General features: G+C 40.5%; 1 protein-coding gene across 1 annotated transcript in view; it reads right to left on the reverse strand.

Moving 5' to 3' along the window:
- Window positions 1-17,078, reverse strand: part of slf1 (SMC5-SMC6 complex localization factor 1) — a 60,596-nt gene that overhangs the window by 8,433 nt on the left and 35,085 nt on the right. The window lies entirely within an intron of this gene.

A 17,078-nucleotide genomic window follows, 5' to 3' on the forward strand; every position in this document is an offset into this window, starting at 1 on the left:
TTCCTCTTGACATTTACCCAGAGAGTCTCTCTGGGGTTCAGGTCAGACCAGTTGGTTGGCCAATCAAACACAGTCAATAACATAGTCAGCAAACCAGTTTACCGGTATTTTGGCTTCACTGTGGGTAGGAACCAAGTCCTGCTGGAAAAGGAAATCAGTATCTCCATGAAGCTTCTCAGCAGATGGAAGCATAGAGTGGTCTGAAATCTCCTGGTAGACCACTGACAGTGTTGACTCTGGATTTAATAAAGCACAGTGGACCAACAGCAGCAGATGACATGGCACCTCAAATCATCACTGACTGTGGAAACTAAAAAAACTCGACTTCAAGTGCCTTGGATTTTCTTATCTTCCTTCAGACTCTTGGACATTGAGTTCCAAATGAAATTCAAAATTTACTTTCATCTGAAAACAGTCCAGTTCTTTTTCTCCTTAGCCCAGATGAGAAGCTTATCTAATTTGGTTCAAGAGTGACTCAACACAAGCAACACACGATTGTAGCCTATTTCCTGGACTCGTCTGTATGTGGGGGTCCTTGATCCCCTGACTCCAGTCTCAGTCCACCCTTTGCAAAGCTCCCCTAAATTCTTGACTCTGCTTTGTCCGACAATCCTCTGAAGGTTGCTTATCTTCATCTCTGTTGTTTATGCACTTTTCCCTTCCAGTCAACTTTCTTTAAATCTGCTTTGATACAGCCTCTGAGAACAGCCCGCTCTTTCAGCAGTGACCCTCTGTGTCTTACCCTCATTGTGAAGGGTGTCAGTGGTCATCTTCTTGACAAACGTCAGGTCAGCAGACTTTCCCATGATTGTGGTTGTGTGTTGAACCCAAATGAGAGAATGAAGGTTTAGGAAACCACTGCAAACTGGAATTTTCAACAAAATTCTAATGTTTTGAGATAGTGGATGTCAGATAGTCCTGAGCTGTACGCCTCGAGAATAAAACAAAAAAAATCTTGAAATGTTCCACTTTGTATGAGATGAATCTAGAACTTATGGAAATTTAACTTTCTGAAGTAAATCACAGGGAAAAATTAACTTTTACTTGACATCCTCATTCTCTGAGATGCATCTGTAAAGCTGAATTACTGATGACAACAGACTGTAACCTTACAACCCTTCAGGTTCTGATTGATGTTACATTCAGCCCCAGCTGACACCTGCATGATGAATGCTGATAATGCTGACATTAAATGGAGAGAAGCCAAAGCTGCATTTAAAACAAAGTAACCTAGCACAATAATATATCATTATTTTATGACACCTTTTGTATGAAACTGGAAGAAACTTGTGAAAAATTTCTTAAGGTGGAATTTATTCCCTGTTTGTATGGATGTACAGATCAATTCATAGATCACATGCCAACTGATCTGTATCACCAGAATATGCTTGTAAAACAAGTACTAGTTACTTCCTGACGAGAGGATTGATAATGATATTTATGTTAAGAAAGGAACTACCTTTAATTTGTCTTTGTAAACTCTGGAGCATGTGGCTAAATTGAGTGCTGCAGATGATTTGTAGACCGACCCAGGAGCTTGGACCGGGTAGGCTCCTTCAACAAAAATATGATATTTCAGTTAATAGGTTTTTCAGTTACTGCTGAAAATCAGTTCTTAAAAAAAAAAAGGTCTATGACACTCAAATTTTATTCATTAAGATGATGTCAAAAAGGAGAATACTTTCATAATATTTAAGGCGTAAATGCAATCGTCAGAAGTAAAAAGCTAATGCTAGGATACTAAAGGAGCAACACCACGGTCGCTTGACTTTAATGCTGCCACCACTAAGCGTCAGACTTCTACTTTTGTTTCACCTTCTCTATCAAAGATGATTTTTCTTAGTGTGACCAACAAATAACATGGTAATTTTAGTGCAAAGGTCATCACACAAACTTAGTCTTAGTTTGCCACTTGTTAGCAACCATCTGTTCCGAGGTGTGGAAAAATATTGTACCTGAGTGGGGCACAATAGGATGTAGGGTTAGACTGATTGGGTCAGCTATTGATGTTGATATTTGGCATTTAGCTGATTATCTCTATTGACTTTTCATTTTACTTTTAGCCACTATCAAGGTGCGCGTGCGCAGCTATCGAGGAATAACGCAAACCATGGCGACTATAGACATGTCAGTCCAAAACTTTTATCATTTTTTGAAAACAAAACAACTCACTGCTGTTTTTTGTTAGTCTTTTAACGAAGAAATGTCGTCAAGCTCTGATAAAAGTGGCGCTTTAGCAGCATCCACGCTATTGTATTCCATCGTAACTGCACCTGCCTCTTGTTGCTGCTTGCTTAAGTCACGACTCCACCGTGCCTGAAAGTACTGCCCCTCAGTGCTGATTGGTCCTGTCACTTTCTAACCGGACCCAAACGGTTCAGATGGGAGCTTTGCAAGATGGATTCACCAGTGAGAAACACAGAAATGGGCAAATCCATCTACTTCTTAAGGTTAGTTTAGAGTTGCATTTAAAAAATAATTTTCAAGTGTGGCAAAGTTTTCACGGTGCAATTAATCAATAAATAAAAGTTAACCCAACATAAATGATTAATGAATACTCAAAAAATATCTATCCTTTGACATAATCAGTTTTAACAAAAAATCAGTTTTAACTTGTTTGGTTTTACAGTGCAGGTGAAGACCCTGAGAACAGATTTTGTGGAGGTAAGCAACCATTGATCCTTTGTCTTATCTAAGCAAACCTCATCTTTGTTTTACTTTTCTCTTCTTGGGTCTCTCTTTAATGTTTTTCTCCTATGTGCATGCTTGAGGTCCCACAAGTACTTATTTCTAAATAAAAGAAAAGCAAATTTGAGCTTGAATAGTATTTAAAGGGAAATTAGTCTCTCTCAATACTTTTCTAGGTTAAATCAAACTTGCATTGTTTGAAACTTCTGTTAACAGCAAATACAGGCTCAGTGGCCAACAAATCAGTGTATCCTGATGAGAGCTCGGATTTGACCTCTTGCATGGACTAGTTTCATAAATTAGTTCTCACCAACCTCTCTTAAAAAGAGGTCTCTTTGCATCAGTTACAGGAGATGTATTGCCTAAAGTGTGTCCTCCTCTCTTGGGAAGATGGCCGAGCGGCAGTGAAATGCAAATGAGTTAAAGGGATATACTGTAGGGATACTCGCAGCCTTAACAGAATCAAATCAGACTCTGAGTTTAAACTTTCCTGTCAAACAACACCCCTTAAAAAAGCAGAATGACCAACAGAAAAGCCTTATTTCACCCTGAAATCAAATGTAACTCTAAAAATGCAGACTGTTCTGAACATTTCAGTCCAAATTCTACCTACAGCAGCTTTTATTTCAGTCATGTTTCAACCCCAGCACGAGAGAAAGAAATGCAAAATCAAGGAGCTCTGTTTTCCAGCACTCCCTTGACATCATGGTGTCAAACTCAGCTGACAGACAGGCTCCAACCAGAGGGATGACACTGGTGTGGGGAGGAGAGGGCCCCCGCAGCTGGCCCTGGGCTCGGCTTGTCTAAGAGCAAGATCGACTGACTGTACGATGGCGGCGCGTTTGATTGTAGATCTCTGCCTGAAAGCTAAGTGTGTCTGCCGTTTGTCACATTTGCATATTTACCTGCTTGACATTCTCCTCTTTATTTCTGTTAAGCATTAGCTTATGGCTCCTGCTTTTCCAGGATTTAAAAAAATATATCTCCCCGTTTATAACAGAATGGCACTTCCACTGGAGAACAGAGTTAAGTTCTTCTTTTTTTCATCCTGTGATGTAAAACTCACATAAGGTCAGAACACACTGCTCAATTACACTCAATACTTAAGACATCAAGGAGACTAGGCAGTGCCAAATTACATATTTCCAAACAGAAGACATGGAAATGGCATCAAGTGTTATTTATAACACAACACAAACACACGGTTATGAGACCAGTGGCTGGGGAATGGTTCTGGTGCAGGGACGGTGACTGAAGTGAATCCAGGTACTGGCGCTGGGTGTCAGATATGCTGCAGTGGAGATAAATACAACACCTGGGGGATTACATGAGAGCACAGGGTAATTACACAGTCCTTTATGTGTGTGAGTGTGAGCGTGAGTCCGCTAAGACCTCAGCTCAGAAGCTGCAGCAGAGGGAGGAAATGCCGAGCAAAAGCCACTGCTTGATGCACCAGCCCGATGCAGTCTGACACACTGCCACACACACACACGCACACACACACACAGAGCGCAAAGCCCTTTGGCCTTTAGAGGGCAGGCGAAGACAAGAAATATAAAAGCAAGAGGGGGAGGCTGAAGAAAAAGCTGGCATAAAAAAAAGGAGGGAGGGAGGTAAAGAAAAATGCAGTGCTCCCTCCCCCTATCTCTCTTTCTCTCTCTCTCTCTGGTCTGAGGCTGGGGTTGAGGCAGACAAGCTGGGAAGCAGGCAGCTCCACAGCATGGTAAACATCCTCTCCCTCTCTCTCTGTCTGAATAAGAGAGGAAGGGTGAGTGTGTGAACTGCAGCCAGGGGCACGACATCACACATCCATAGGGAGCTGCTAGCTAGCAACTAGAAAACCACAGCAAAAACAACAAGGCTACCGAGTGAAGCAGCAAAGCAGCAAGCAGAGAAACATCAGATGTAGGAATAGAGTGAGCAGACGGACATGAGAATATGATAAAAATCCTCCATGGTTTAGAAACAGTGTTTGAATGTTTGCTGATATTTTCCTTCCCTTTTTCCACCTTGATATGAAGAGTGTAAACATATGAATGATCTGGTCATTTACATGGGCTATCTCTCATGAAAATATAAGGACACACTGACTAAAAAACAGTCAAACATTACAGCATCCAGTGCTGTACAAGAGCTTCATAATGTAAACACGAACCAACCCCAAGTATAAACACAGAAGGAGGTATGGTACAACAAATTTACAAAGTTTTTCAGTTTTATTATGTTGCAGCCTGATGCTACAATTAAACATTTTTATTCTCATTAATCTACACTCAGTGAAAACTGAATTTTAGAAATGTTTGCAAATCAATTAAAAAAAACCCTGAAATATCACATTGAAATACAATAGGTATTTGGATCCACTTGGATTTCACATGGAGTTTCTTGCATATTCCAAGTGGGCATCATGTGTTTCGCACTGACCTGAGGCTTCCATCTAACGACTGCCATAAGCCCAGATCAGTGGAGGGCTGCAGAGATGGTTGTCCTTCCAGATCTTTGTCCCATCTCCACATAGGATCTCTGGAGCTCAGTCAGAGTGACCTTAAGGTTCTTGATCAACTCTCTAACTAAGGTCCTTTCTTCCCCAGTTACTCAGTTTTGCCTGGTGATCAGCTCTTTGAAGAGTCCTGGTTTTGCAAAACTTCTTCCATTTGAGTATTATGGAGGCCACTGTGCTCTTGGGAACCTTCAGTGCCGCAGATATTTTTGCAGCCTTCCCTAAATGTGTGCCTTGCAACAATCCAGTCTCTGATTTCTGTAGGCAGTCCCTTTGACTTCATGGCTTGGTTTTTGCTCTGATATGCATTGTCAGCTTTGAGGCCTTCTATAGAGAGCTGTGTGCCTTTCCAAATCTTGCCCAATCAGTTTAATTAACCACAGGTGGACTCCAATCAAGGTGTAAAAAAAAAATCTCAGCAAAGGTCCAGAGAAATGGTAAAAACCTGAGCTAAATTTCAAGTGTTTCGCAAAGGGTCTGAATACTTAAGTCAGAGTGATATTTCAGTTTTTTATTTTTAATAAATTTGCATTAAAAAAAATCTAAAATTCTTTTTTCACTTCGTCATGTCAGGGTACTGAGTGAATATAAATAAAAGAAGCCCCCCAAACACAAACATAACAAAACAAATGAAAATATGAATGTAAACTTGTCTGGAGGGTCCAGATGTTGTTTCAAAACCATTTTTCTTAATGAAACTAAAACCAAGAAAATATCGTCTGTTTGTGAGTAACTCTCCCATATTATTGTGATAAAAATCATTGCACTACAACATTTTTGCTTGTAAAAGCCACATAACCATTTACCATTCTCTCCAGGAGTATGCAATGTTGAAATCCAGCAAATTCAACAGATTTCCACATCATCATTCTTCTATAACTTAAGCCACACATCTCCACAACTTTTGTGCAAGTTAACCCTTTCTATCTCATTGGTATTGACGTAATTTTAACCAAAACCACAGCTTCAATATCAAAGCACCTCCATAAATCCATTCCCGTACCCCCCGTGGACTGTTCAACAAAAAACTGCTCTATAAGGTATATTCTTAGAGCAAACCAGAAATTTTTTTTTAATTAACTATTTTTTAAATACTTTTATTTTTAAATTTTCCAAAATAAGTAAACATAAAACAGGTGAGGGCAAGGGTAGGTACAATTCTCAAAATTATAAAAATAGACATAAAAAACACAGGCACAGCACAAAAGAGCACAGTCTAACAATCTTAAATGAAAACTGAGATTTTTTAATTTATGGCAATCCCATTTTTCCCAATATTTCTCTCCTTTTTCCTTTTGAAGACGCAATGTAAAAGTCATTTTCTCCATTATTCAAATAGGGTCTATAATGTTTACAGGAAGTTTCACAGTTGGTGGATTCTTTTGAAGCCAGCACTTTGTAATTGCTTTCTTACTTGCAACCATAAATATCTTCAAAAGATATGCATCGCTTCTACAGAGGCAATCAGGTATTTTTCCAAGGAACAGAGAGGTGAAGGAAATATCAAACATTATGTCCAAGATTTTTACAATTGACTGCTTCACATCATTCCAAAAGGTAGTAAGACACGGGCAGGACTAAAAAATATGAAAATAGTCTGCAGAAACCATCCCACATCCCCTCCAGCAAGAGAACTGTGACCCACTTAACTTTGATTTCTGTTTTGGGGTAATAAAGAATTGTATTAGGTTTTTCCAGCAGAAATCACGCCAGAATAACAAATGTGTGGTGGAGGACTGAATTTCCTAAATTTGAAGCCACATTTCTTCTGAAATGACTACCTTAGCTTCTTTCTCCCAGCGCTGCTTATATAGTCTGTTGTATTCTTACTGTTCAATGTGAAGCTTTTGTAGTTTACCAGTAACACCTTTAGGACTTTTTGAATCATAAGCATCAGTAAATATCTGTATTATTCTTGGGTCTTCAGCCAAATCAGATGTTTTTATTTCTTTCAAGAGGAAGTGGTGGATCTGCAAGTAGCGATAAAAATCTTCTTTAGCCAGCCCATAAGATTTACTTATATCCTCAAAACTAATCATATTTCTGTTTTTTTATTATCCTACAGAAGGAAGTGATTCCTCTTTTAGCCGATTGCTTGTTCTTATGATCCTGTAATGCTGGGAGGAAGGGTGGATGGAACGCAGGCCAACTCAGAATCCCGACCTCTCTGTGGAGCTTAAATCTTTTTACCACCTCTGACCACATTTTCAGAGATACACTAACACAATGAACACAGAATTTCCTAGTGTTAGGTACTACTTTTTTGTCACATGTGACTCTGATTTAAGTGACCAGGTAGATATTAAACAGGCTGGGAGAATTGAAACGTTTTACACGGATCTGCCACCAGATGGCAGAGTGAGCAAGATAGGCAAACAACATCAACAAAAGCATTGAAGACGGCTATCAGCTGGCTCTGATCATCCATTCAGTTTCACACAGTGTGATCCTCAGCCACGAGAGGAAGCCCAGTCATAACAGCACACATAAGATCACCAAGCACCTCGGTCACAAACACACAGAGCTGTCTACAAAACACAGGTTAGCATAGAAGCTAGCTGTCTAGCCCACTAGTAGGAAGATGATGAGAGCGTTAGCAAATCTGCAGCACGTCGCTATCATCCTAAACCTGCTGCAGACCTGACTGTCTGACAGGGAAACGTGAGCTTTAAAACAACAGATTTATAATGTTTAAAGTTTTAAGGTGTTTCTTTAGGTCAGGGGTGTCAAACTCAGTTTTGGTCCGGGGCCAGATTTGCCCCGATGAGACGTCCCACGGGCTGAACTATTTTTTCCTGTTTACCGGCAGTGGTATTACCAGGGGTGAAAAGGCACAAACAAAAGAGATGTAGAGAAGCCTAAACTTGGCTTAAGTGATGTGTGTTGACAGGGGTTGAGCTTGACTGTGAATGCCACCATGCCCTAATCTCCCTCAACAGTCCCCAGTTGTGGCATGTAGGGTCCTGCAATGAATCTTTAGCACCCTACATACCTAAAACTGATGTACAGGACTTTAGTTCTCCTCTGATCGTGCAAATTTGTGAACCCAGCTGCTTAAAGTTACATCAGGAACAGATCCAGTAGGGTAAGAGACACCATCAGGTGGTTCAAAACTCTTTAAATCATACCCTGGCCCCTTGTGCTGAGTCTATTGACCAATCAGAGGCTCTGTTCCAAAAGTCAGCAATAAAAGGAGCAAATAAAAATGTAGATGGAGCTCTGACATATCAGATACAGGCTTTGTTCTCTTTTTCACAGGTGAACATGAATTTAACAGGTATGTGTTGCAGTGATGTGGATCATCACTGCATCAGATAGTTTTGACTCCAACCCTTGCTCTGTGTATTCCTACGACACTCTCACAACTATAGTGAGACCGGGGGCATCTGATATTTTCTGAATTAGTGGATGCTGATCAGTGGTGAGTAATAAACATCTTCAATAATCAGAGTGGAGCCCTAAATCAGTTCTTAACTGCTCTCTTGAATCAGGAAACAGGCTAATCACTGTCATCAGCTGTTCGCTCTAGTAATATGGCATGAACTGAATCACCAGTGAATTATCAGTTTCTATTGGTGTCATTAACATGCACACAAACTCAGTTAGGTAGACAAATTATGTGGGAATAAATATGATAGAAGTTGACTGATATATGTCAACAAGACTTGGTTTATTTAAAGGGAAACCAAATCTCACTCTATGACTGGAATACTTCAGCCTGATAAAGTTATGCAATTTATAAAGAGTGTGATTTAAAACTGCAAAGCTCTTACGGGCTTAATAACTATTGCTGCCAAAGATGTAGATTTTTTTTGGATAAATTTTAAACTGTAAAAATAATGCTGTATTAAAAAAACGCATGCTGATAATGGCCCTCCAACACCATCACCCAACTTCTACAGTTGTTTTGTAAGACTGCTGAAAACTTGTGTCAAAAAATAAATTGTGCTATTAATATTTTATTTTCCATCCCAGAAATCAGTCACTCATTAGAGATCAACTAATGAGTGGATAATCTACCCTTGGTCTCTCCTCCTCTTGTCTGCCTCATGCTGAGTGATTGATTGATGTGCAATCTCTGCTGTTTAGTATAAATAAATCTACACTGCTGTTTTGAAAGCTTTTGTGTGTCAAGGGACAAGAACTGAACAAAACTTTTCTTGGATTTTATTGGATTTTTTTTTTTTTAACCATTATTTACCCAGGCTAGTCCCATTGAGATCAAAGATCTTTTTATTCAAGGGGGACCTCGCCAAGACTCTACAGCAGTACAATTACAAACTGGTCATACCTTGTCTACATGGGCGTGACAGGTCAGATGTACGGTGATGGAGAAGTAGTTTGGGTATTTTAAATGGTGCACCAACACCAGGCCTATTTGGCCTTTGCTATGCTGAAGCAAGATTGTCCCCCTCCCTAGTCCACCACCGTCCGCCACTCACAAAGCTCCAGGCGCTCTTGCACGGTTACCTTATAAATCATCATGTCATAATATGACACCCATTTGGCTTTGTTTGCATGAAGCGTGGTCTCAGATTTCATGGATTATTTTGAGTCATTATGACTAGATATGGCCTTCTTAGGCTTCTTAATTTCACTATAATGAAAGGCAGTGCATTTTCTTATATTAATGACATGTCACATCTATATTATGGACCTGTGTTTGTCTTTGAGTAGCTACACAGTTAAACTGGAGGGCTGAATTCTTTCAGAGTTGATTTTAACTCTCAAATTGTAATTTTGGCCCCATTCTGAGTCTAGTTGGAGTACTACCAGTGTTGGAGTGAGTTGACAATGTTGATGCATTCAGTGTTAATTGAACTCTGTAGAGAGTCAAATGATCTAAGCTCTGCCTACTGCCAAATATGTGGGGGTGGAGTTGTCCCAACATGACCTTGGGCAGAGTGTTTAGATGTGTTTTAGATGTCGGCTGTTGTACAGTGATCACTGCTGGGATTCCTTTGCTCATGTTTCTGGCGGCTTCTTGTTGTTTCTTAATGTTAAACACCTCTGCACCATGAGTGAAGTTATCCACTACACTGGTCACTTCCTGTCTGTGACAGGGGATGGTCTACAATAAAAGGTGGAGTGCTTACTTTCATCTCAGTGCATAATCTAGCTCTGCATCTGTCTCCTTGCTCCTTGCCTTGCTTGTGTCATAAGACACCTGATTTTGCCACAGGCGTTCAACGCAACAGCATTTTTTATGAAGTATGAAAAGTACATTACACTGTGTCAATAATGACAATTATAAATACCTCAAATTTACACTCATGGTGAAAGAAAATAACAATATTGTGTCAAAAGTACACTCTCAAGAGTGTTAAAAATGAACACTACAAGAGAGTTCAAATGCTAACATTTTCCTGATTGTCAATATTTTAACTCTGAATGTGTGAGCATTGTAACTGAGAAAAGTGTTAAATTTAACACCTTGGAAGTTAAATTAACAGTTTTGCTGCAATGCTGTGCCTAAGCCCACCTCATATTCTTACCATGGAAGTGTACTGTGCTTGCACAGCCTGGAGCACTTACACTGGTCAAACAAACTGGACTATGATGGTCAAACATGCTTGGTCATGGTATGGTCATGGTAAACTTCCTGGTTATGTTTGAAAGTGAGAAGTACCTTAAAAATGATGGAACTAGAGGGACTTTTTGTGGTTTAGAAATAAGAAACTTAAAACATTGGCTTAAGCAGAGTGGTTCTCTTAAACTAAAAAAACATTGATGCAGTTTCAGTAATGTCTAAAGGTGTCTTCTAAAGGAGGCATTATGAAGCCCAGTGTTGGCAGTCACCATATGGGAAATGCCAATTCCAATGACTTCTAGCTGATCTAGTAGCAGGATAATATGTGAAGCAGAGGCAGGCAAATAGCTACAAAGCACCTACCTGTCAGTCAACTAATAACCTTAAAGGGGTGATATCATTGAAAACGTGTGTTTGTTGTGTTTTTCAGTAATATTTGGGTATCTGGAGTATCTAGCAACCCACAAAATGTGAAATAAGTCAACCTAATCCTTAAGTTTGTGATGCACCTATGTTTGAAAACACAAAATCTGGCTGTCTGTAAAGAATATACACCCATTGGGATATCACACTGAGCCACTGTAATAATGTCTGCCCTTAACTTGTTACCTCCACTCAGATCCCCACCCACAGCCATGAAAGCACACAGCTCATGTGGGCAGACCCATAGAAGAAAAAGGCGGGGTGAGAAAAAGCTCATTTGCATTTAAAGAGCTGACACCTTAACACACTGTATTAAGAAAGGTTGCTAGAGCTGGTTTATAACCTCTGGTTCTTGATTCATATCATGTTTTGACCAAAGCACGGCACAGACCCTTTGTTAAGACAACAGGCAACTGTATCAAAAGCTGATTAAAAGGTATGATACCAAAGTCTTGTTGAGCTCAAGCTAAGTCTGACCCTTAATCTAAATCTAAACAGATTAAAGCTAAAGAAGAAATCCAGCAATTCAGAGATCCATTTATTTTAAGCTTAGTGATTAGAAAAAGACTATTTTAATTCACTTATTGGCTATCTGAGAATCTTAAACTAAGAGTTTTGAAGTGTTGGATACTTACAACTACACCTTTGTTGATATTTTTACAACACAAAGAACAGCTGCTGTAGTGAATTCTATGTAGGGTATGCGTATTATCCGATATCAATGCGTATCATATCGTTTTGTATCATAATGTATTGTATCACATTGTATTGTATCGTAAAGTAACGCATCATATCATTTCGTCAACCCTGTATCATAATACATATTGTATCGTTCTGCTGTAGGAAAAAAAAGCCCTTCTTTGTATAAGCTACAAAATTACACAACACCTTTTGTCCTTAGTATTCATCAGTAATGTTCCATTAACGTCTGTGGTAGGGATGCATGATGCTGGATTTTTTGCCGATATAGGCTATGCTGATAGATTAATTCTTAGCTGGTGCTGATTTAAATGTGTTTTTTCAGACCAAAAACTTCAGACCTCAAACCCACTTTGAAGTTTGAAGAATGAGGATAAATAAATAAAAAGATCTCAACTGACATAGGTCTGTTGGTCCAGCCTAAAACTCCTTTAATTCATTTGTATATATATAGCCAAAAAATACACAGAAATGGCACTTCAGTTGCATTTATCTGAGGAATTAAAAAAAAAAAAAAAACAAATCTCTAAGGCTTTTATATTAGAAAATCTAGCCAAAATGGACATCCTGGTTAAATTTACAAGTCCTTTCATCTTCAGTCTTTCAAAGCACAGCACCACAATTCAGGTTTTGCTGTATCTTTATTAGAATTTAAGCAAACCAAATCTGCTTATCATCAGTGATCTAACCACATATTCACTGTACAACCTACTTTAAACAATGGAAACTCTCAACACTCATTGCCTACTTATTGTTCATGAATTAAATTAAGGTCTGTCCGTGATTGTATTTTCCCAGTATACCGTTCATTTCCTTCCTGAGTTTTTATTCAGGTGAGGAGTACTATCATTGTCTTTCAGTCAGGTGTATTTTGATAACAGTTCAGGGCTGGAGGGCGGACACAGAGAACAATTTTCATTGCCAACAAGGGACTAAACTTGGTAACTCAGTTGTGAGGATAGAAGAGCAGGGTCATCAATATTTAAAAATTCTGTACTCTCAATTACTGTGTAATAAATTTACAAGATTAAACTATAGCAGGACCTCTTTGCTGAATGAGGATGGCTAAATAAATAGAAATAGTTATGTTCCTTGGCCTCTGCCCTTATGTTTTTCACTGAAACTTGTTCCAAGGTGTCTTCGTGCTTGCTAAACACTGTGGCTGCTAGAAAAAAACACGAGAAAAGGGCAATATATGAGTGTGTTAGTACATTTTAAAAGGTGGTTCTGGGCTTAAGTAGCCTGCAAGAAACCTTTGGCAACATCTTCACTGCATTTATGTGAAAAGAAGTCTCTCTCTCTCTCTCTCCTCTTGGAGCACGATGAGGAACAACCAGGGAGACGGCTGGATAGAGCTCCAGACTTAATCCTGGCAGTCACCCCAAAAAACAGAAAAGAAAGGTTTTAGGGGGGGTTAGATAGCGAGAGACAGGCAGGAAGAGAGGAGAAAGAAGAAGAATCTAGTGAAAAAATTCCCAGCGAGGGAAGTCCTTGAAATACAGCCTGCAGAAAGCTGAAACATCAACACAGCCGAATGAAGCCGAGGGCTCCAAACACAGCCTCACCTCTAATAGTACGAGCGCTCTGCCAGTTCAGGACCCACAGGGAAATAAGAGCTGAGCAGAATGAACTTTCTTTACCATGCTGACAGTGAAGAGGCCCAAGTGTGTCTGCAACGCTACCTGTGTGTGTCTATGTGTGTATCTATGACAGAGATAGACAAACAGACAGAGACAAACCATGACTGACTACAGCAGGTCTGAAGGGACCGCGTGTTTCCTGTGCCACTGAGCAAATGACATCTTTCTGCTCCACAAACACTTGTTCGCATTAAGATCTGCAGGGACCAACGGCGGGAATGCTGTGCACTAACCATGTGTAAGTTTGTGAGTGCAGGAGATGCACACAAAAACCCAACGAGAAATTGAAGATGCAGTCATGTGGCAACCTGTCTGGCCTCTTTTGAACTTGTCTCAAGCCGAATGATTAGAGAAATAAAACACTTTAACACACACCTGAGCAATTCTTTCTGCTCTTTTGCTCTTTCGCCTCCACACATCTAAATGAGTCCATGTGTGTGTTTACAATCCAGGGTGGACTAGCTGTGCTTACTAACATGGTGGGCTACATTGAGAGGACGCCATCAGTGATTACGCTCACAGGGCCAAGCGGTGACAGCTTAAAGCCTCTTTTCTTCATTTCTCCACCCCCTTTTTTTCCCGCAGACACGCCTCCTCTATGTTTGTGTGTGCCAGCTCTGAACTGCACTGCTAAAGGCTCCGGGTCATTTTCCATTCCAATCAGGGGTACCGGCTGCCCCGGCCACCCTGAAAAAAATCTCCTACCAGCTGAGGATGGGGCACAGCGAGCGTCAGCAAACACACTCACAGACTCTTAATTGCTGCCTGCACACACTCATTCCAGCATCCAAGATTCAGAAAAATACTTGCGCATGCAGACGCTTGCTTACACCAAAATACATAGCCAAGGACACTGTGCAACAACAAGCCAAGCACATACACTTACTTGTGCACAGGGTCATGTGGGGCGGCCTTGGGCAATAGGAGGAGGAGTGGAGGAGAGTGGAGTCAGCCTTGCCCTCAGCCATGGCATCCTTTCCTTGCCAGCTCCATAAGCCTTCAGGGACTGAGGTAGAGGGGGCAAAGGGGGGCTGGGAAGGAGGGATCCATCCATTCCTCCTCCCCCCCTTTACAATTCACCCCTTAAAAACGCACGCACACACATAGAGCCCAGGCCTTCGAGCAGACAGGCTTACAAAGGGGTGAGATCACTCCCAAATAAAGGCTTTGTTGGTGTGCCAGTGTCAGTGTTGCCCTCTCTGGCCTACAGAAACCTTGGCAGCAAGGTTCAGCCTGTCTGTGTGAAACAACTAGGACAGCAGGGGTGAACGCTGTGATGAAAAATACACTTCCAGGAGGTGTTGTAGAAGTAAAAAGGAGGAATAAGAGAAAGAGAGAGGAGTGGAAGAAAACATCTGGCCCACTAGCCTGTTTTGCTCTCATGGGATGGCAAAGAAAATTTAAAAAGTAGTCTGATGTATGGGTGTTAGAAATGCAGCCACAAGCACAACATTCCTCCATAAGTTCAGGGTAAAAACAGGAACACAAAGATGGTTATGGTAACTTAGCATGATGGAGCCCCAAAGCTAAAACTTTCCACATTTAACAGCATGGACATCTGAAAGAAGGAGGAGACCAAAGGCCTATCGATGGTGTCCATGGCAACTGGATGGATATCACGGAGAGACCGTGTAGCCTAAAGTCAAGAGGACCACCTCCTCGCCAGCTCCCTGCTGTAGCCTTTAGACAAGCCGCCATCAAGGTGTGAAGAAATAGCAAACAGTCAGGAGACAGCAAGCGAGAAAAGAAGTGTAATGTACAAATGTATGAGCCTGCAGGTGTTTAAAAAAAACACAGCAGTCCTGTTGTTGTGAGAGGTCCCAGCCTAGACAGCAGGCCAGACGTCTGCTACACACAAAAGCACTTCTAATTTTACAGATACAGATAGCTGCTTCTTCTCTGACCTCTTTTAATTTGCTCTCCCTCCTGTTTCAGAGGAAGAGAGAGAGAGAGAGAGAGAGAAAAAAAGGGAGTGCTCTCTTGTTTCCTCTCCGGGACTAAACAATCCCAGTCTAATTTATTTTTTGAGGACAGAATATGTACATGTGTTAATAGGAAAGTCGAATCAAATTAACTATAATTAGTCAAACCGAGAAGTGAGGGGAGGCAGAGGTATGTTACATGGGAGACCCCCTCCTGAAGAAACACACACATTTCCTCTGCCACCTGCTGCAGCGCACCCATCGTCACCACCTTCACCCGTCACGCTCACTTCAACCTCCTGAGCTCTGACTGTAAGTGACACACAAACATGCAGACGCACAAACTAGTCGTGTTATGACACATTTCCACAAAAAAAAACCTGCGTGTGATTTTCACAAGCAGCGGAACCTGACTTCTCTCATCTCGTCAAAAAGACATTAACAGACGTCTTAGGAGCTGATGCTGTAATGTATTTGGACAGAAGCTGCAGTGCAGGGTTGCATGAATATTATAGACATGCAGCTGAGACAGAGGGAGAGATGGGATAGATGATCTGCCACAGCTTCTAGGATCTGGTATCAATTATGTTTGTATTTGGTTCTATGTGCATATATGCAACCCATAATTCTTTTGGCACTGTAGCTTAACATACACTCTGACTTAGAAAGATTTAATAGCAGCAAAAATAGATAAAACCTTCTAAAAGATAGACTAAAAAATAGAATATAATGCAATCCCATAATAGCTGGAATTCCAGAAGTTCAAATGTTTTCTCCAGCTCCAAGGATGACATTCTGCAACTTCTTTGACAGGAACTGAACAGAAGTCTCTGTGATAAACTAAACTTGATGTGTTAACTTGGTGCACTGGCCCAATGCTCCACCATCAACAGGTCTCTCACTCTACCAAGGGGCTAGCTGAGATGAAACCTGGCATGGATACTAAGTTTGAAAGCAGCATTCAATCTGCCAGTAAGGTGGGCTACATTTGTTGACAACATTAAATTGAAAGCTCGTCTTGGCTGCTGCAGCAGTGACGTGAAGCCTGCCGCTGCTGTAAATCATTAGCTAAATAGTTAATTCTACAGATTAGCTCTCTTGGCAGCCAACTGGCCCGACAAGTTAAAGGTGTTTTATTTTAACATTATATGATTCCGTCAATGTGACTGCAGCCATTTGGTCTAATGAATCGCTTCAAAGGAAGATGGATTACTGAAACATATCTGAAAACAGTTGCATAAGTCCAATCTAATTATAAAAAATAAACAGGGAGCATAAAGATAAAGTAGCATTCTTAATTGAACCTGCCTGATAGATGCTACAGAAAATATAAGGAGCCAAATCAAACTTCTGTGCCACAGTTGCTTCAAGATACAAAGATTTTTCCCATCAAACAAAGTACAACTGCTCCCATGAAGGTCAACTTACTGCATCCATCGTCCATTATATATTTATATATATATATATATATATATATATATATATATAAGAAAACTGACTTATTCTAATGGATTGATTGATTGTACCTTATCGTCATGCACATTAAGTGCCCAACCCCAAATATACCTAACTTTGCAAAGCAGATGGATACGCCCTTTTCCTTGTTTTTCACTGGCGAATCCATCTTGCAAAGCTCCCATCTGAACCGTTTAGGCCCGGTTAGAAAGTGACAGGAC

The sequence above is a fragment of the Cheilinus undulatus genome, linkage group 5, assembly GCF_018320785.1.
Source record: "Cheilinus undulatus linkage group 5, ASM1832078v1, whole genome shotgun sequence".
Classification (NCBI taxonomy): domain Eukaryota; kingdom Metazoa; phylum Chordata; class Actinopteri; order Labriformes; family Labridae; genus Cheilinus; species Cheilinus undulatus.